Source organism: Lathamus discolor, chromosome 9, assembly GCF_037157495.1.
Source record: "Lathamus discolor isolate bLatDis1 chromosome 9, bLatDis1.hap1, whole genome shotgun sequence".
Classification (NCBI taxonomy): domain Eukaryota; kingdom Metazoa; phylum Chordata; class Aves; order Psittaciformes; family Psittacidae; genus Lathamus; species Lathamus discolor.
The window spans coordinates 17666244-17688921 of NC_088892.1; the positions used below are offsets into that span (position 1 = coordinate 17666244).

Here is a 22678-nt window from a genome sequence, read left to right on the forward strand (position 1 = left end):
AAATTCAGTGGGTATGGAGTCATTAATGTTAATTTTATGACTATTAAAATCACCAAGGGGAAAAAATTGCTTGCACTAAAGCTGATGACAGCTAAACAGTCCAAAAGATTTAATTTCCAAAAAGTTTAACAAATGCATTTCCAACTCTGAATTTGGAGATTCTTTACAACATATGATATAGAAAGCATTGAATACACAGGGTTTTTCACCTTCCGTGGATTTGCTAAAATTAACTTCAGTGGCCACCCAGTATCTTTTGACAGTTAAGTAATACAATGACAAGAGGGTAAAATACAGACTAACTTTTTCAACTGGATGGGCTTGGTGCTCCTTGAAAGCAAAGGGGTTCCAAAACCTGCAATGGAAAATGTATCTGTCAGTGGAAAGGTCTCTCTGACATTTTAGGATTTTTCTCTAACCCTGTGCTGGTTGCCACCATTATAGATCTCCCTGTTCTTTGAGCAGAGGCACCGTAGCATCATTTGTGAGATCCTGGTTTTCACTTTCACACTGAATGTGTGAAAGGCTGTGTACAGCACAGAAATTTCAAATACGATAAACCAGCCCAGTTTTGAACAAAAGAAAACCTCTGCAGTGGCAGTGAGGTTACACAGAGTAATGATGCTGGTTTTACATTGTTCTAGTTTTCTGTGCAAAATTCTGTGTGGTCTGTAAGGTTGGCTCAGAACATGATCTTATTAGTAACCTTATTTTATCCATCCCAGCCATTTCAGGAAAAAAAAAGTAGCAAAATGGTGCATGTGAATATGCTCCAGCTACAGATACAGAAAATCAGATTTGAAATAACGTGACTAACTCTGCCCTGAAACAGCTGAGTGAAGTTCACACTTAAAAGAACTAAGAATCTCCTTCCTTTTTATTCCAGAAAACTTAGTGTTATTCTCTGAAATTAATTCTTCTCCATTTTCTGCCTCTTGAAACATAGTAGCAGCAGGAGATTTTGTGGGCACAGTTTGCAATAGGTCTTTTATGCATTAGGTTTCAGTACTAATTTGGAAGCTCTTTTTAAGATGAGTCTTCTTTTTCAATGTGAATCTCAACAATTATTTGTCAGTTACAATGTCTCACATTACAAAAAGTAAGTTTTTATCTCCAATGTCTCTAGTTTCTTTAGGAAGGATGTAATTTCTAGGTGAGGGAAATTCACTTCTTGATTATGAAAATAGAAATGTCTATCAAATTTATTAATATATATTCAAGGTGCACTTGACAACCTACCTTACCATGAGAAAATGATTAATTTAGAATCTCAGAGGTCACAAAAAAACAAATTTCCAACTCTAAGCTGCAAGCTGAAAATAAAATAAGCATAATCTAATAGTACAGAACGAGAAAATGCTACATATCCACACCAATACATATCTAAGAATGTGTGAATTGTGAACCTTTTCTGCGCAACTTTGAAATGACGACTAGGACACACTATGATTAGGACCAGCCTCAGCTACAGCAAAGTTATAACAGTAATGAAAATGGACATTGTAAAAAATGCCACTCACCTCTCCTGCCATTTCAGGCTGGACACTCTAATGACATTTCCAGGCAATTTACTTGTTCATTTTCTGTTACAACAGCTGTCATCATCTGTGATCTGAAAATACTAGAGAATTGAAGAATGTGATGTCTCATCACAAGTCAAAACTTTTTAATACAGTTTGCAAATGAATGGTTGTGAACCAGCTCCCTAATATTTGCCTGACATTCTGATTTATGAACCTGATTCTCTGGAGAAATGTATTTCCAGTTTTCATAGCCACTTCCCGACATCAGCTCTAATGACCCTGTTTCTCTCTTCCCAAAGAATTATTTGGTATCTCCTTTTGCTATCATTAGCAAGCAAGCAAGCAAATTATTAGTATTATTACTTCCTGAATTGAGGCATTTGGAAACTATTTTTGGAGTTCTATTTTATACTTCTTTTAAAGTTTTCCTCACTTAGAGACAGTAAGAAACATACTGAAATCGAAAAGAACACCCACTGAGGTGTACTCCAACACCCTGAAAGTTTCTTGTTTAAACTTATATATTCTAAATTTATGCCACTAAAGGCTCTGCCGGCTTTCATTTCCCACATCTTCTGCTTGATGACAAATGTGAGAATAGTATAATTAGTTTCTATTGTAATGAACTGTAAAATTCATAGTAGATTATTAAACTGAGAAGCATAGAACAATATTATCATTAAGGATTTATAGGTTATAAAATTCAAATTATATATATTTCATAAATTCTCTCTGATCTTCACAGCTATTACAACTTTCCCAAATATCCCTCCTGATTCTTCTTTCCATGTGGCAGACTCTCACAGGTTAAGGGACTTAAAAAAAGTTGCACAGAGCTGAGGAAATGGAAGTTTTTACATAGATCACCAGTTGCAGGTATACTCTTGTTGGTTAATCAGCATGATTTTCTGTGGTGTTGTGTGTCCCGGCTACAGTTTGTGTTGAGAACACCCTACTTAAAATATGTTCTTTACAATAATCAGAGGAATAATAAGCTTTTAGCATAGCACAGCATATTACTGTATCCAAGAGAGAACTAAGCACATCTTTTAGAGCACTCGGTTCTCTCCTGCATCAGCTTCCTGACAGGCACATTTTAGAAATGGAAATTTAGCCCTAACCTTTCCCCACTTTTTGTCCTCTTGTAACATAAACAACATAATGGTTCCATCCCAAAAGCTTTGTACCTGGCAACACTGACACCTTGCTGAGAGCAGGCAGCATGTAACGTTAGCTAGTGATCTCCCAAATTGCCATTTTTCTTTTTCAACTATCTCTACTATATATCTTCTTGATAGAAAACTATCAGATGAAGTGCTTCTGAAGTAAAGAAATTCACTTCAGAGGTTCTGCAGATTTTTTCCCCTATTTTTTCTTAAATTCATGGCTTTAAAAAGCACTGACAGTTTTGATGGAAGAGGTTGCTGCCAGCAAGAAAACAGATGCAAAATTGAGGAAAATGTGTGAAATGTTGAGAAGAGTAAATCAGCGCTTCAGTGTCAGAGTCACTATTTCATTATTCAGATGCAGTAGGCTGAGCAAAAAAGATGAAACATGTCAAAAGTAAGAACGAGGTTAGTATTGAAGTTCACTGAGAAGCTTCAGCATCCAAGGCTTCTGCTTTGGAATATTTATAATTACTCTCCAAAATCCTTGTGCTTCTCTGGCTCTCATCCTTTTTGATCAACATACCTAAGCGTATTTGCAGCATTTGTTTCACTTCACTGTAATTTCACCCAACTCAACTGAATTTTACCACTGTAAAGCTACACTGTAATGAATCAAGCCCAACACATCTATTTACTTAAACATACAGAAAAGTTAATGCTGAGAGAATGTAACATGTTTGGGAAGGTTGGAGGAAATAAAATTCCTTTTAGAGAAACATCTAAAATACCTTATCCACAGCAGGACTGGATTTATTGCCTGTAAATTAGACCAAATAGGGCTGAGTAAGCATACAGACGTATGATTGTCAGTTCTGGAGAAGAGGAAATGGATTCCTACATTTATTCCCATGTTTCTTTTTAAATTAACAACATTATCATTAGTTTTGCCTCTTGACAGAAATAACCTGCAGAAGACCTAATATTGGCTAATCTATGCACCAAGCCACTACCGACCATACCGCAAATTGGAGCCGAACCCTTATTCTGGGATACATCATTTATATAAAATACACCTAAGGGTTCACACTGGAATGCTAACACAAGCTCTCTTCCAAAAATGACAAAACATTTCATTTTAATCTTTTCAAATTACATTCTTACTACATCTTATCCAAATCATCCTTTTCTGTCCAACTTCACCACTGTTTTTAATAAACCCTAATAATAAACATATTTTACAAGCAAAATCAGTTTGGTAACAAACTTCCAAGATTATTTTTTTTCTTTTTAACTTGCCAGGAAACAAAAAAAGGTAATTCATTATTTACCTGTTCAACAGCCTCAACTTTTCTCACACATTATAGACAACCTGCAGAAACACCTCCATCAACTGAGTCCGTCCCACGTTTTTAAAAAAAAGCCCTGGATTCAGCAATCTGATTCTCTGATATATTTGCAAGTAGACACTGAACAAGGCAATGTTCTCTGTGCCTCAGTGCTGCAGTTTCGTGTGCTCCAGAGGAACACAAGACTTTGAAGCCTGGAGATGATCCTGCTACCTGTTAAACATAACAACCATTAATGACTGATTTCTACCCACATTTTTTTCCTATAAGGCTTCTAATTAGTGTCAAGTACCATCATTTGCAATTTTTGTAACAGTTTTTGCTTGTTATCAAACCAACACATTGAAAGAGAAAGCATGTAGCAACATTTTTGAATGACGTCTTCTCCGGGCCTTAGGGGCAAGTCTTCACTAATCAATAAACTTCATCCATAAAACTAAATGCGTTTCCAAATATCTATCATATGAAGAGTTGAGACAGCAAATAGAATGCGCCTTCTGAAAGTACTTTTCCTTCCCAAATAAGCCTTGGTTATCCTGCAAGATTTTCAGCCTGATGGTAATCTCTCAATCTCACAGGGGAACACACTGCTTGTTTCTTGTGAATTAGTATTTTATAGCTTATATTGTGCATTACAATTTTCCAGTCCTCACTCTAGATGAAAGAGGTATATTTATCATTTCCAAGAACAACAGTTTTGTTTCAGATTGTGCAGGGAAGGACCAGAGCCGTCCTAAAATGAGCACAGAGAAAGGGAAGATGAAGGCAGGCTTCCCAGAAATATAAAAAAAAGACATTTTTTAACTTTTTCTCTTTGCCCTTGATCAATTTCCTTTCTCAAGGTGCTTTTTAACAATGAGGCAGGGCGGTGTACTTGGCACTGTCAGACCCAACATTCCCTCAATGTCATTTGAAGAAATAATGATTTTCTACAGGAGAAAATACTGTAGAAAGGATTCGACAGATAGCGCAGCAGACACATTTTTCAAATGGGACAGACAGTCCTGCAGTTTTACACCAATTTTTGGAAAGCAGCAATATACCATGAAAACCAGAGATACTACAGCTCAGCTTCAAATCTGACCTGGGCAGGTGAAAGCGGCAAGGTTTTGGAAAGAGAAACAAAAAAAGCAAAGAAAAAAAAAAAACCCTAGTAATGAGCAAAATCCAGGCTGAAGGGCTTGAACAGAAACTATAACAACCAACAAGATGTTAGAAAACCTTCATACACAGCACATATCCTTTTCCATTCAAAGCCTTTCTGCTGCCCTGGAGTCCCAGATGATGCCCCTTATTTCACCTGAAGCTCTTGCTAGCACAGTGAAAGGAGGCAAGTGCTTTAACAGCAGTACCTGCCTTCCCAGAGTAGCTCCCTACCAGGGAAGAAAACCTCCCTTCCTTCTAACCCACTGTGCATGTCTCCTCCCAGCATCTTTTTTGCCAAGGCATCATTACAGAAGACAGACTGCCTTCCTGCACTCCCTCCTTGGCGGCTCCTTGGGGGAGAGCATGGGTGAATATACTCAGGATGGCCTTCAGAAGCAGGCAGTGTACTTTGTTGGTGCTACTAACAAAGTGGATCAACACCTTTAAACAACAATATTCCCTTCCTCTGAAATCAAACATATAAATGACCTAAACAGAATTCCTCACTCAGGCAAGGCAGACTGTTGAAGCTGTATTTCATATATTCCTTTTAAACACAGTTTTCCACATTCTTATATCACCTCTGGCAATGGGCACAGCAGGGTGTGAAACACAGCTTGTCCCCAAAGGTGAGGAGAAGCCACAGTGCTGTGCAGCAGGGAAGGCCGGGCAAAGTTTTCACACTACCCACAAAGCGAGACCATACTCTGCCTGCAGGCAGAGCTCAGCCCATCTCTCAGGCCAAGGTAGATGAAGGGAACCGAGGGCAAATAACAAGCATGGCTTTGGACAAATAGAGTGCAACTGCTCTTTTCTCTGTGGTTGTCCTCTTTGCCTAAACACATGACACTGTATTTCCCATCAAGCAGAGCAGGCTTCACAAAGTCAAACTGTATGGACTCATTGACAAGCATTAGGACTTGCTTTGAGGCCAATTCTGTGTAAGATATGTGTACAAAATACTTGTAGCAGATTTCTTTACAGTAGGCAGTAAATAACAATCTCAAAGTTTTATATACGTCAAATTTAAGATGTATTAAAATATGCAATTCTTCAGGGGTTAGTAGTGCTAGATAAACCAATACCAGATCACACACCTGCAGAAAACAGAAAAAGGTTAAGGAATACTTTTTCCCTTGACCAAGCATTTCTGAAAGCTGTTTTAGAGGTGGTGTATCCCTGCATTTGCATAAAGATGTTGACAAATCTGTCCTATATTTTAGCTTATTCTTGGAGTGATTTTTTTTAAATATATGACCAGAATAAAACTGCGTGGAAAGCTGTAGTGTATTTTGATTGTTTATAGATGCTGCAAATAGTTTAACAAGCACCCTCATGATGTTTCTTGCTGTAGGCGAAACATTCGTTTTCTTCTGCTTGAAAGTAATGGGTTTTTTTACTATTTCCTTTTTACTTTTTAGTATTTGGAAAAATACTAAAAAGAATGCTTCTAGTATAATCTTTTATGCAACAGACAATGGCACTAAATTCAATCCAGATCTCATTCTATTAAAACCAAGCTATGCCAGACATTGGCCACCATGGATTGCAAGTTCTAATAAATGTTAAAAAAATCTATTGAGATTTTAACTATTACAAAAGTCTTCAATGCACAAAATTCCCTACACAGAAATATGTAAAAGATTCTAATTTTCACTATGCTGTCTTAATACTTAATTAATATTTTTGCTCTAATTAACAGTTACTGAGTAGCCTATTTACAATTCTTTCCTTTCATCTGCTCTCCCCTTTCCCTCCCTGTGTTTGCACATTTACAATATTAGCTTTCTGAACACTTTCATAAAAAAAATATTAAATTACATTTTGCCCACCTATATTTTCAATGCAATAAAGAGCTCCTGGGCTCTGAAGCTCTGAAGGACTGGCAACCCAAGGAAGGCTACAAGAGCAGCTTAGCAATGCAAGCTGGAATATATTGAACCTTATTAAGGGACACTCCACAGTATCCCCAAGAGTTGTCTTCTTGGACACAACAAATAAAAGTAGTTCTGAAAGCATTGCTTTACACACACCCGGGTCCTTACTGAAACAAACACACATTCACAGTATCGGGAAAGCTGAAATCAAAAGTCTGTTCCAGAGGTGTACATCAGTAAACCCATTGATCCGATAGGAAATATGCAGTATTCAGTAAAATCCTGACAGTAAAAGTACCAATGTAAATCTGTGATGGTAACAGTGATTTATGTGGCTTGTGTTTGTTCTCATTTTTTCATTTTAAAAATGTTTTGTTTTCACTGACATCTGGTTATAGATGTTTACAGTCTTTCATTGACAACTGATATCCAAAGTTCTGGAATCATCTGTAAGGCAGGGGGCAGACTGGTTATACAAAGGAATGGAATCACACGGTTTGGACTTCAAGTTCTGCTCCAGAGCCAGCATTTTTCCCCTGCATGTGCCCTGGTGACAATGCACAGTTTGAGGTCACATTCCTTCACTAGAGCCAGATTGGTTTTTTAGAGCAAGAGAATAGCAGTTTGGTGCAAGAGAAGTAGCTCCCAGTGACCCGCACCAGTACAGAATGAGCGCTTTAGAGGAAAGACAGTTCCAGCAAATGAGTTCAGCTGGAACGCTGCCATCTTTATGGAAGGACAGCAAGACAGCAAGAACACTGCAGTCCAAGTAAATGGCCAATATTTTAGTTGTTGGTGGCAGAGTAAAATATAAACAAGGAGTTTTACTGTAGTTTGCAAGTTATTTATGGCTGAGATGCACCTGAAAAGTTAACAATTAGTAGGAAAATGTGCTCTTTACAAGGCTCTTGAAAGTCCCATTAAGTCTATTTACTTAGCATTTTCTTTAACTCCCTCATTGGAAACCAAGCAGCAGCAGTTTCAGAAAAAGTAGTAAAAGAATAAATGCTTATTTTCCATTCTAGTGCAACAAGAAGTGCCTGAACTCCAGAGTGCTCAAATTAAAACTGGACAAGCCCCATGACATGCCTTTCGGGTTCAACCACAGAATACATCTCCAGAATAAATTCATTACCACATTCTTCCCAAATGGACATGTTGCCTGCAGACAGTATAATCTAGGAACACTTGAATTGCTTTAAAATTTTGAGACTATGAAAAAACTAACAGATTTCAATGCCCTGCTCTGCATGGTTCACTATAGTGAGGCAGAAGCAATAGACTGAAGCCTGTACAATTTCAAAACAAGCATGCACAGATTCAGCCATACAGCTCTTCTTGATCTAAAACCATAAAGTCACCTAGAAGTGTTCAAAAATGCAGGACTATAACTTCAGACCAAAGCAGAGTAATCCTGTTTTCAAAGTTCCCTGATAAGAGCTGCAGTCTTTTGAATTTGCCTTGAGTTTCAGTTTGAAGATCTACAAAAAGATATCTCTAAAGGACTCTGCTCACAAATGTCAAACGTAAACAGACTTTGAAGGAGTTAAACAACTGTTTCCAGAGCAGTAATGATCAATTTTAAGCTTATTTGTTGTTTTAGTTTGATTTAACAACACAGAAGACCTCAACACAAAGCAATAACATGCAGTGAAGTGGCAGGGTGCAGTGTGATTAGATAGATATTGTTGGGTACCAATATTCTGGGGTAATGCATGTACATACAGCACTTCGCAGCTGACTTCATTTTAATATGTATAGAGTGTATGTTCTGACAGCTGTGTGTCATAACAGGATCCCATCTCTGTCTCACATGATTGACATGCATCCCTTGAGACTGCTATCTTTCACCACAAACAGGTATTATACAGGTAGTTAATGTGAAGGGGGTATCATCTGTTACAGGGAACCAAGGGGAAAAAAGCCAATAAACTGAAAAGAGTTGCTTTTATTTAAAATCAGCAGGACAGGGAAAATAGTTCCTTAAAGAAGAACCTTTCATCTCACATTGCAGGCTTAGAAGATATAAATGCTTCCCAATTTTCATATATGAATATCTAAATTCAATCTACAGACAGAAATTGAAACAAGAGTGGCCTGGTTTCCAAATATACCGAACACTTTCAATTCTTCTGGTCTCTCTTCTTTTTATATCATGCTGGCTTTTCAGGTATCTCTGTATTGCATATTGCAAGCTCATGCAAGCTTCTTTTATGCAATGTCCACACTGGCTGAACATGAGCCAGCTGCAGGGAGGATGCTGCCTCAACGATGGCTCCTACACTCAAACATGGAACAACACTCGGTGTTCTAGTAAGTGCATGGAAAATGGAATCGCCTCTCGCAGGTTGGCTAAGTCAAAGTTCAGAACAGTACCCTCTATAGTCCTGTACATGGCTCATGTGCCTCCCTGATTAAAGATGAGATTGTAGCATTTTATTTAAATACTGGATTTAGATGAAAAAAACCCAAACAAAACAGGAAGACTGTTGTCCTTAAATGCAACCTAAACCGAATTGATGGCTATTGAACGACTAAGTGAATATTGCATATTACCTTTTTTTTTTAACAAGACAAAACACATGCTACCCCCACACATGCGTGTGTACATGCAAACACATGTCCTCAGATTCCGAAATTTTGACCTCTTAACCCAAACACTGTGAAAAGCACAAACCTTTGAACACAGCCAAGTCATCTGGGAATTTTCTGAAACTGCTCATGTTCTTCTGATCACACTCACATCCGATGTGTTGGAAAGAGGACTACACAAATGCTGCAGAGAAAAAAAAAACACAGAAAAGGTTCAACCATTTCTGTCTCTATCCCTCCCATTTAAAACTGGTTGGTTAGTTTTACTGAAGGAAGGAGAGAGAGGAGGAGGGAGACCAGACAGAGGGTGATTACCCAGCTATTCATGTAGGGAGGGAGTTAGAGTTCTGTGTGTTTAGCACAGTAAGACTCGGATAAAAAGAACCCACCAAAGAGGGATCCAGTACTACAGATTAGGCTGTCCCTGACCAAGCAAGTGCTGTAATCACAAAGCTATGAAAATACAGCTGCTGCACCTGGTAATCCCTTGGGCACATGACTATCAGAGAGCCAAAATCCCTTGCTACTGTGAGATGACCCAACTCTGGTTTTGTTGTCCAAAAAGGAAGTCTGGGAAAATGAGGAGATTCTGTAGCCTAAGTGGCATCACTGTTCTTCCCACTTCCCTTGGGTCCAGTGACCAACTCTCTATACAAGAGGAAGGCATCAGGGTAAAAACCCCTTCCTGGTGGGTAGCAGGTACCCCATGAGGCACATAAATTTGCAACACCTTTATCTTTTGCCTATCAGGATTCACATTCTGGTTAAACTTCTGAATTACAAAGGTGTTGCACCTGAACTGCAAGGGTAACAGTAAACACCAGGGGACACATTTAACGTATTCTAGCTCAGCTGAAATAATGAACATTTACTTCATGAATCACATTAAAACTAAGTGTGAGATATGCTAAGCAACTTAGCACTGTCAGAGTAGAGATACCGTTGAGACTGTCCTGAAGCCAAGCTTTTAACACTAGGATACATTAATTTAGGAAAATGATTTATTAACACACAGATTCTAGCCATCCAGTGGCTTAGACTGAATGCAAACTGACTCAGAATGAGCGACTGCTGGGAAGTACAGACTTTTTTCTGCATTTCCCATTTGAAGCAGCCGTATGGCAGCCTGAATGTTTCCCAAGTGTCCTAAAACTATTACATTCTGCTAACAGGTTGACACCCATAAGCACTGCCAGAATTGCTCTCGTCTATCCCTCATTATTCCCACTTATAACCTACCAACTATAAGTACTTGTTCTCTAGGTAATTGCTTCACCGTAATTCACTATTAACTCTGGCCACACTAGAATGAATGGATCAAATACTAACAGAAATTAGAAAATAAAACCCCCAGAGTAGGTAGAGAGGATCACTTGGAAATCTCTTAACTTCAAACTCCACCTAAGGAATCATTATTGAACTACTATCGCTCACATCACTGCAAGAAAAAAAAAGTTTAAAAGCCCTCTGAACATGCTTGCCAACCTGCTTGGCACTGGCATCACTAGTGACCTAAGAAATGGAAATACTCATCTTCAACTGTTAGCGACTTTTTTGTCCTCTCAAAATATACTATCTGTCCTGAAGCTGAGCATGAGATAAACAAGACTATTAGACAATCAAGTTTGGTATTGATTGACAAGGCAACAATATTTCTATATTGTTAAGCTATCTCAAAATCAAGAAAACCCACAGTATGTGCTGCTTAAAAAAGACTTAAAACATTCCACATGATGACTGCCGTAAAAAGAAAATCACTGTGTAGTAAATCAGAAATACTGCTATAGAATGTTCATCTCCAATAAGAAGTAAAAGCTTCCCCTCTAAAAAAATAAATCTCATTTCCAAACCAAGATTCTTTGTGCTTATATTATTTCGAGCAAGAGAACAATTCTCAATTCCCTGTCTTAAATTAAAGTATGTCACAGGGCTCTTCCTCTGGACTAACCCAATTCCTCCTTACAAACACATCTTCAAGAAGACAAAGAAAAGAAACCATTGACTTTTTTTTGTTGTTATTTTTGTCTTAAAAACCCAGAAGTACTGATTCAATACTGACCTAAGGGTGAAAGCCAATACTAAACTGGGCATTTTGCAAGAAGCCCAGTGTGGAGATGAAACCCTTCTGCTCCATTGCCTGAACTTGCTGTCTCTGAGCCTCGAAGTAGCCCCAGCAACACCCATCTCCATCTCCTCTTCCCAATTCAGAACAGGACACTGCCTGCAGCAAGCCATGACATGCTGCTCACACAGATGTTTTCTGGATGCTTTATCAGCTCCTCTGTTATCACCCTTCCCTTCCCCCCCAACACACCTTGACAGTTGCTCCATATTATTCCCGTTATCAATTAAACTGTATTTATGGGTCATATTAACACTAAAATCATTATTCAGCAGAGAGGGCTCAACCGGCCACCAATAGGAATTCTAATCGAGATTCAACATCAGTAAAATCTACTAATACCCATCTCATCAAAAGGCTGACCAACACTCTTCCCAAGCATGAAAAATACAATGTCAGAAAAACTAGTAAGCCCCATATATGCTAACAGAACCAGCCATGGATTTTACGTCATTAAAGTGTTCTATACACTGAACGAAGAACACCAAGTACAATTGTTTCAAATCAAATCTTCCAAGCTTGTGGAAAAGACTACTGCCAAGGCAAAAAGCACATTTGGTTTTTAGCTGATGACTGATTATTATTAGACACTCTGTACTAGATCTACGACATCGAACCTACCTTTAAGAAATTTTAAAGATCGTTCCCAATGTTTCTGAGATACATTTATGGATAGTTTATGACTTTCCAGAGAAATTGCACCTCAGAATTTTGTTTCTATGACAAGAAATAAGATATCAACTCTGTTTAGTTTTAATAGACATACTGAAGGTCAATATAGTCTGCATATTTAAACCTCTAGAGTAGGCAAAAAGTGAAAAGGCAAGTAAATGATCTTAAAAATACTAGAACCCAACCATAAAAATCTATTGGTCATGTTTGCAGTGATGATAGTTTACTTTCCAAATAAAAATCCCAATTCATCAGTGAGCAGAATTATTGAAGTAATGCTGTACTACACTGTTTTAATTTCAGGTATTTGAAACAATGATACCATAAAATGACCTGGAGTGTTGTTGTCGCATAAATCTCCAACCACTTTCCATGTCCTTAATGTTCAAGCCTAAAATGGTTTCATTCTTTAGCTGACAGTGCACACTGTAAAAGTTGCAGTTTATCACTCTTCTTTCATTCTTCTCCAACAGTTACATTACCACACCCCTTTTTATTACTATCCCAGGGTGTCACTATATAAGTGACATCATAAGGGGAGAACAAGGATTTGCCAGGAATAGTCGGAATTGCTCTGCAGTGCCACAGAGATCTGCATTTCAGAGAAAAAGGGACAGCCTTGCATTTTAGCATGCTGAACATGCGCTAGCAAATCTATTGCCTGTCACCAAAGTCCCTTGGACTGGATAAATTATATCCCACAGTTGGGTAGTACAAAGGTAATTCTGTTGCCATATGTTGTGCCAAAGAGCTCATGCCGTGACAGGCTGCATTACAGATTATGCTTTTCCATGCGATGCTGATTTTGTTCTTCATCTATGAGAGATAAACCTTGTCTCCTTTAAGATTTTGAGCTATCCAAAATAAAACACCACCTCCAACAAGCTGGAGATGCAAATTTTGCTAAAATAATAAAAAAAAATAAAAAGGAAAGAAAAAATTAATAATAATAAAAAAAAGGAATGAAAAAAAGGGAAGAAAAACAACAGAAAAAGTCCAACAATTTTTCAGATTTTGGAAATTATCTTGCCCCACTATACAGCCAGAATTCACTATGCATCAATCCCACAGGAATTCCAGTTCCAGCTCCAAGTTAATAAGTCAGAAAAAAATGGAGTCAAGAACACTGTGATCAGCTTCACACATTTTCTTTATCAGACACACTGCAGTATTTTTGAGTTTCTTTGGTTGGCTGATTTCAAATGCTGGTGTTGGCAGCAGCTCACACATAGAGAAAAGAAATATCATGAGAGAAGAAATAAAATAGGTAGAGCCCCCCAGAGCATGTTTAAGAGATTTTGCTTGTCTGTTCAATTTATTACTGGATTTCATTATTTAGCAGAAGTGAACTGAAGTAGTTGATAACATGCCACGAATGATTTCACCCGTCAGCATCCAGCTTGGCTCAGGAATAATCAAAAGCCATTGTTACATGACTACAGTTGGACATCAGAGAAAGAAGGTCTGTTTGAAGTCTTGTTCCTGGGAAGGAAATGCCCACATCACGTAAGTCAACTCAGTGAACACATGGGTTTAATCTCTGCTTTGCCAAGAAAGGTTGGACCAGATGACCCCTGAGGTCCCTTCCAACCTGCTATTCTGTGATTCTATTTTTCATAGGACACAAATGAAAATAAATGCATTTTAGGCATACCTACAAAATATAATATGTAAGAGGAAAGAATGGACAGTAGGTATGTAACATCTCACATGAGAAAAGCTACTCCTTAAGGCAAAAGGCTGAGGCAATGAATGAAGCGAAAATCAAACACTTGTATACTTAATTCTTAAAAAAGAATTAAGTAACATACACTCCCTAATACAGACAGTCTTATGCTGCTCAGAGCTTATTTGCTTCAGTAATTTAAAAAAACCCCAAACCCTCCTGGAAGAGAAAGAGACATTCAGAATGGGTTTTGCATAGCAACAGCCTTTGGAATGCAAAGGCTTGCTACACAAGAACATTTAGGGTCAAAGGGTAAGAAAAATCTGTACTGAAATTCATTCAGAGTCATAGTAACATCAGCTCCTCATCCACCCATACATCAAGAAAGTGAAAGAGATATAATTTCAAGGAATCATGCAGGAGAATGAACCCCAGCCCACAATGCAATCATCAAAAATGCTGCTGGCAGAATTGGGAGTCAAGGAATAGCAAGCACATCTTGCCCACCAAAAGCAAGCCTAGGCCTGAATAGAACACTGACTCCCATGGTGACTTTCGTCTCTTACTTTTTTAAACACCAAGTTTAGATATTTGTTATGCCAGTAGGCAGTCTGTAATCCTCACCCCAATTTCAAGGTTACTAGAACATACTCCTTCGGATTTAAGGCCTTTTGCCTTCAGCTAAAATAGAGCTTATTCTAATTATCTTCATTATACCTCCATAATTCAGGGCTCCCATGGGCACTAAGGGTGTAACGAGGATAGCATAAATTTTTATGTCCACTCACCTCTAAATTAGTATGAGCTTATTTCACTGGAAGACTGTGCAAAGTAAAATAAATTCTTTCTTTCCACTCACTTTACAAATGTGTGGATGAAACTTTGTGCTCAAGTACATGAGTGTCATCTGCATTCCTGCTTTTCAGTGCTACATACAGCTTACGGTTAAGATGCTGTACAAATTCCAGACTGGTTAATGTGCTACTTTCATGGCCAAGTTGCCATAATGGCCAGAAAGGTTTATGGCCACATTAAAGAACATTCTTACATCAAATCATCCAACTGCTTACTCACTATCTAATAGCTCCTGGACACCACCTTCCTCTGTAAACTTTACAGGAGATACTCATATACAACCAGAAGGCTCAAAAGCATGAAGTAGCCTTTTGCCACAAGAAAACACTGTGAAACCTTCCTCAGCTTTGTGGGTTTCCATTTGCCCCAGGGCTCCCAAGACAAAAGAGTAATGTGAGAATGGAAAAAGCACTCAAGGTGGGGGGAACAGAAAATTATTGTTTCTTTTCAGCTGTGAGAAATTTGATTGAAAAGAATAGATACTGGCCCTAGATGTGCAGTGTTTTCTAGCAGACTCCAAGTTGTATGGACTCAGCTAATTACCATAGTGAATAATGATGGCAATGGCAGTATGGAGATTATCTTGAGATGAAAAAGAACAACTCACATTATGTTCAGTAAAGACTAAACCTATGATAGATCAATATATATGCATCAGCTAATCTCCTGTTCAGTTATTTAATATTTGCTATTTAGAACTCAGATCGAGGTTACTACATTTATTTCATATATAAGACCTGTCAGACCACCCAGTGTCTGGAAAATGCTGTAAGTGAAATCTGATCAGATTTGTTATTTCGGTATTTCTCTTTTTTATTTCAGCATGCCTCACCAGTTGGCAATTACTTCCTACTGTACAACCTATTAAATATTCATGTCAGATATTATTTGCATAGAGCAGTTTTTCTCTGATAAAAAATACGTTATTTGTTCACTGCTCAGAAGATTGACCTACGGTCCCTACTTTAAACACACAGTTATATTGATTGTGAAAATACACCAGGAAAATTATGTAGTTTATATGCATGCATTATTTCTACTGAGTCATCCTCGAGCTTATAATTTAAGCCTCAGTATTTCAGGTAAAATGAAATTGCTTCACTAAGTAAGGCTGCTTTGATTTCAGCTTCACTCCAAGCTTTGCCAGGCAAGCAGAAAATCTGCACAGTATGAAAGGTCTTGTTCATATAGAATGTATAGTCATGCATTGATAAAATCGTATGCATTCAAAACACACCATGCCTTTGTCCAAAGATTGTTTTACAAAACCCTTTTTTTGAAAATGTAAATAGTTCCGTATCCTATATTAATGGAAGATCATCATAAACGAACAATGAATTTAGACTTCCAAACCACTGCTATGACTACTGCATTATACATAGCATACAAAGGACAAAGAAAACTCAGGAGCTTCCTTCAAACAGGAATAAAATTCCCAAACGCAAAGAACCCCAAGCAACAACAGAAAGATAAGGTAACTGGATTTAAACTAAAAAGAAATGTACTGCTCATCGGTGTGTCCCCTTGAGGAAGAAACTCTGAAATACCCACTTTTTAAGGCCTTATCTGTAGTTTACTTTGCTGTCCCTCTCACTAGACAGGAACAGTTTAAGAGCACAAACCGGGAAGGTGAAGAGGAGAAAAGAGATGGGAAAATGAATGGATGCAGTCAATGTTTTCCTCCCTCTTTTGTTGGTATTTGGATATTTTCATACATCTAGCCACCAGCTAGTCTTTTCCAGGTCTTCTCCACACTTTATATATTTTTCCTCCCTGCCTCTCACTCAAGTCTCTTCTGTTTCCTCCCCATTTCAGTCCTCTTTTTCAAAAGAACATCGTTCATCACAAAGCAGAACAACGAGGAAATTTACAGTTCAAAACTTAGAGGAATGACATTATCCCAGCAGTGCTACTTGTTATGACAAGAAATCCATGTCCCAGTGAAGCCTGTTCACTTTCTAAGTCTCACAGCTCAAAGCAGATTTCAGGTTGTGTATAAGCATGTTGTTGCTGTCTTAAATGCAGATAAACTGCTAGCACTCTGCGGTGCCATTTTATTTCAGGACTTACAGGTCACAGTACTGCAGATGCAATTACAATGCTGAGGCAAACAATGTGTTTGAAGAATGGACTCCCTTCTAAAACTTTGGAATAAGCCCAACAGGAATCACACTTCTCTAGGATGTGATACTCTCCTAAATCATAAAGCCAAGAAAAAAGTTCTCTGAAGACTGCTGAAGTTGGTATCCTGGGGTATACAATATTCTACAGGTTAGCTTGATGAGTACACTTCTGTATTTACCTGATGTTCTCATTTAGTTCTGCACAGACAGTGTAAATGTTAACCTCAGCGGAAACACAGGTGAATTCCTGCTGAATTCTATTACCTGAGAAACTCACCCATGGTACTGCAGGGTTAGGAGGTTGCCTGGCTTACTTTGCTTTCATTTACCAGCTGCAAAGGTTTTTTTTGGCCAACAACAGAGTAGTTTTTTTCCCTCTCCAAAAGTAACTTCTAATACTGTGTTTCCATACTCATCTATACCCTTGTTTTCCTTAACCCCTAGTGATTATTCCATTTCATTAAAAAGACAAATAATCTAGGGAATACACAGCCAAATTTCAATCTTTCTTTATAAATGCAAACAATACAGTAAAGACTTGCTATCATCTGTACTCACTGTGACATGGTAGAAAGCCAAACACAAACAACTGGGCTGGAAAAGAGACAAAGGCTCTTAAAGGACTGTATAAAATCCAGGAGATAAGAATAATAGGTAATTAGATTATTTATCTATTGACATACTGCAGCCAATGTTAAAAGCCTATAACACTGGCTTTTAAATTTTGTTTCAAGACTTCCTTTCTTTTTAAAATGAGAGAGAATTAAACCAGCATTCACTTTCAGCTTGCAGAACAATGAAACTTACTAAAAAATAAGGAGACCATATGCATCAATGTGGTGAACTTGCAAGTCTGGGCTGAAGACAGCTGTAAATCCAGCAAACAGAAAGATGGTGTGGGACTACTTTGAAGACCTAAGTTACAAGCTGTGCATGCTACTATTTTTCTATAATTACCTTATATTTCAAAAGGAAGGCGGATGTAATGTCTCAAAGATGAAGGGTCTATCTGGTTTTACTAAACCTGTAGCAATAGGCAAGACAAGTTCGCTATGCAGTACCGTACTCATCTGCAGATTTAGATGATTGTATTTTTTTCTCAGTATATTCAACAGGACTAGTTCCTCCTCTATTAACTTTGGTGTCCCAGCACAGCAAAGTATATACTTTAGTGAATGCTCACCTAATGCATAAGATACTTCTGAGTGTGAAAAAAAAAACACCCTAACCTGTCCCGTAACATGGGTAACGCATTTTCAAGACATGAAGAATTCTATATAAACAAATAATATTTTATCTTCTTGTTTTTAACACAACACCCAGAAATAGTCAAGAGTGGAACTAATCTTTTGCTACTTTGTGTACAGATTATTACTATCAGCCAGTAGGGGCTCTTTTTACTTTATCAAATTGTTTATTTAACTGATTCAGCAGAAATGCTTCCTGCATGTGGCCATTCAACAGATAACTACATAGAAAACAACAAGCAGACTCTTTCTAAAATGCTTCTTTTAATGGATCTGAGGCTTTTCCCCTCACATTCTCAAGCGAGCACATTGTACAGCGAGAATGGATGTTTCCTACGCTGTTTTTGCAATACAGAAATGCATCCCAAGAATATAAATGTAGTAACATATCTGTAAGAACAATTTACCTCTCCTGCCACTGAAAATCTGGAATAATTCCACCAATGTTTCTGAAATTATCCTAGTGTACAGAGGAATGAAGTAAAAGAGAATACAGAGCCTTTTGTCTCCAAGGTCTATTGCTATACAAATAATTAATTAGTGCAGGTTGTGTGCTGCGGGCCTGCCTGTCTGACCACTAAGCAATTAAATAAAGTGATTCTAGGAGCTGTAAGTGGTTGCTTCTGGAAAACATACCATACTTCAAAACAAGAGAAAAAACATTCTTTGCTAATTCAATTTTTACATAATTATAACCTAATCAATCTCATATAGACTTTTTGGCATCACTGTTCTCTCATTGTTACAACAATTCATAATTTAATCTAGCAGTAACAATCTTAACAAAGTAACAAAGTCTGAACACATTCCAGGCACAAAGGCAAGGGACAATTTCTACCAGAAACATTATACATACGTTTTACCATTACTTAATACTGCATGTAAGAGGTACCCATACACAGAGAGATTTAGATTTTCCTTGCAGAAAACTCATAGGACCTATAATCATGAGCTAAATGTCAACCAAATGCATTATGGAATACATCATCATTTTGATTTCCCCAGAAAGCCTGAAAATCACTGAAATAGGAATACAGGAGTCTTACTGATGCTCTGCTAAGAGAATGAACTGGAACTGAACAGTTAGCAGCACAGAAATAGAAAACAGGAGAACACAATATGTCATCAGCTATTCGGAGGCTTACACAAAAAATCATCTTCAGAATTAAATGAGAAAACCCTGATCATAATAGCTGACGGGAGGTTACAGAAACCTGAATAGAATTCAAACACCTGGAGGCCCCTCTAACCTTCTGGCAGGACTCAAGAGGGCAGAGATGACTCAAAGCTATCATTAGCCCATCCTATTGGTAATTTGATTCATATTGATTGATGTCCTTGTCTCAAGCACACAAACACAACAATGGAAAGTCCTAAGTGGGGGAACAGAAAAGACTGTTTTCACATAGTGTATGGTAGCAATTAAAAAGTAAATTAATAAAAGTAATAAAAATAAATATTAATAAATGAAAAAATCTCAGCAGCTGGACAGACATTAGATATTCGCTCGAAACTTATGTCCAAAGCATCTTTTTCTACTTCCATTGTAAAATTATATTTAAAATTAAAAGTGCTTATTGCAAATCCTCTAATACTCTATATAAATCAGGGACTTGACAAAATTTTCCATTAGCAGTGACACTACCAAACAACACTGATAGTTCAGAAAAGTCACAATTTATAAAGTTAAGATTCCGTTACGTATTGTACTTTTAATTTAGTTGGATCTTTCAGCCACAATCTCCCACAATCAGTTCCACAGTAGAAACATACAGGTAGGTAACGGGAGAGAGAATTTTTACCAAGGTGCATCATCAAACTCACACTCAGGTTTAGGGAAAATGGGATCTTTATGTTAAGGAGCTTTGGGGCTGGTCTGATGTATAAAACCAAGGTGACTGTTCATCACTGCGAAGGGTTTGTTTTGAAACCACTGTTAAGCAGAGATTCATTAATTTTGTGCATATGAGGTTCAGAAAGTACCCTCCTCACTGGGGAGCATTTAGTGCAACTAGACAAACACAGATGTTTCCCAGAAATCCCAAAACACTCTCACGTTCAGCGATTCACAACATTTTTTAAATCAACTATGTTAATCTCCACTGTCCAACAGGCTGTATCTTGCCCTCAGCAGGATTAGTTATGTTTAGATGCAACTGAAAGTTATGGTTATCTCTAGTATTTTTCTCTGCCCTCAAACTAGTCCCACCACTGCTTCTACATGAAAGGTTGAAAAGTTTTTAAGGAGCAGTATGGATTGAAAAAAACTCTGAAAATGTGACAGAGAGAGAGGTCTGTTTGCTCAGTTTTACAACAACCACCTAAATTACTCCTGCTATGTAATCCTTATGGGTTGTCTTCGCTAAGGCATTTTTACCAAAATTTCCAGTGTAAGTTCTGTTCTTCACCCTATGTGGGGCTAAATTCCATTCTTTTCCCCGTCTGTGACCTGGGAATTCTCAAAGTTGCTTGAGATGCCAACGAAATAAAACCTTGTCCTTCATTTTTCCTTTGACCAGCTGAAGGTGTAGAAATTTATTGCTGAATAGCAGGTACTTTGAATCCTAAAAAGCACAGTGTACTGTGAAGGAACTCGGAAAAGGTCTGTAATGTCAGCTGTTATTCTGAAGAAAAAACAGCACAAGACTCATTTCTTACAGGCTGCTGTATAATCATTCCTCACATAAACAAAGGGATGTCCCAGCATTACTTGTAAGGACTGCAGAATCTACTGTTGTATGTTTTCGCTTGAGGCATGTGTTTGTGGTTCAAGATAATCCCTTAATCACTGATGTGAAAATTGCTAGGGATATATACAGACAGGACAGCTAGGATTCTCAACACAGCATCGTTGTCTTGTTTCAAAGAACAAGCACAGTTTGAGGAATAACCAATTAACATTTGATGTTATGTACTTAATTTAATTTAGGAAAGCACAGTGATCTTTTTATAAGATACTTAATGAAAAAGGAAAAAGAAAAGAAGAAACAACGGGAGTTTTTCAACTCAGCACAGAAAACCTAGGCACTATTACAGACTAAAACTGGGATTTTTAAAAAGAAGCTGTAGAATGAACAGCAGAAGAGCTGCTAACAGAAGGACCATAACAACGAGAGAGAAATGTGGTCTCCTGAACTGCAGTGTACATTACGAGAACCTTCACAGACACTAATTGTTTGGAAGGTAGAAGCAGGCACTGGGAGAATGAAGACATCAGGCCCACTGGAGGAGAGGATCAGGTCTGAGATTATTTTAGAAACCTGAATTCATACAAGACCAGGTGATTCAGAGCAGCCCTGCAGAGAAGAACCTGGGGGTGTTGGTTGGTGAGAAACTTAACACTGAGCCGGCAGTGTGCGCTCGCAGCCCAGAAAGCCAACCATATCCTGGGCTGCACCAAAAGGAGTGTGACCAGCAGGTCGAAGGAGGTGATCCTGCACCTCTACTCGGCTCTCGTGAGACCTCATCTGGAGTATTGTGTGCAGTTCTGGTGTCCTCAAGATGAGGAGGACATGGAGCTGTTGGAACAAGTCCAGAGGAGGCCACAGCGATGATCAGGGGACTGGAGCACCTCCTGTATGAAGACAGGCTGAGAAAGTTGGGGCTGTTAAGCCTGAAGAAAAGATTTGTTTGGACACCTCATAGCAGCCTTCCAGTATCTGAAGGGGGCCTATAGGGATGCTGGGGAGGGACTCTTCATTAGGGACTATAGTGACAGGACAAGGGGTAATGGATTAAAACTTAAATAGGGGAAGTTTAGATTGGATATAAGGAGGAAGTTCTTTACTGTGAGGGTGGTTGAGGCACTGGAATGGACTGCCCAAAGAAATGGTACATGCTCCATCCCTGGCAGTGCTCAAGGCCAGGTTGGACAGAGCCTCGGGAGACAACATCTAGTGTGAGGTGTCCCTGCCCATGGCAGGTGGGATGGAATTAGATGATCTTAAGCCCCTTTCTAATCCAAACCATTCTATGATTCTATGATCAGATAAAATCAGAAAAAATAACATATGCATTATAAGAGACATGCATAAAATATTAAAATACCTTAACCTGCTCTCCTGGTTTTGGCTGGGATAGGACACCTGGCAACAGAGAACTGTATGAGTTTTCGGCAATATGCCATGCTGAGAACAGTGCCAACCCAAACATACCCCAAATTCCACAAATGCTGGAATCCAGGTAATTTAAAATACAACTTGAGAATTTCCAGAAATCTGCTATCTAGCCAAATAAAGCTGTTTTGATTAGATAGCAATTTTTGGTATATATACAACGTATAGTGCATTGATCTGCATTTATTTCTTCTTGGGCACCTGCAGGACATTTTCACAAGTGTATGGGGAAACCTTTTCCTATATGAAATCACCCATGTTCACAAGACAAAGAGAAAATGAGAA

The 22678-nt window shown here is 38.2% G+C and overlaps 1 long non-coding RNA gene across 2 annotated transcripts in view; it reads right to left on the reverse strand.

Moving 5' to 3' along the window:
- Nucleotides 1-240: 240 nt before the first annotated feature.
- The window catches only part of LOC136019336 (uncharacterized), a 46126-nt gene continuing 23688 nt past the window's right edge, over nucleotides 241-22678 (reverse strand). For both annotated transcript variants that reach the window (XR_010614826.1, XR_010614827.1), the window contains exons 3-5: nucleotides 9679-9777; nucleotides 1521-1621; nucleotides 241-355 (exon numbers count right to left, since the gene is read on the reverse strand). This is a non-coding gene — a long non-coding RNA (uncharacterized LOC136019336). The remainder of the gene's footprint in view (nucleotides 356-1520; nucleotides 1622-9678; nucleotides 9778-22678) is intronic.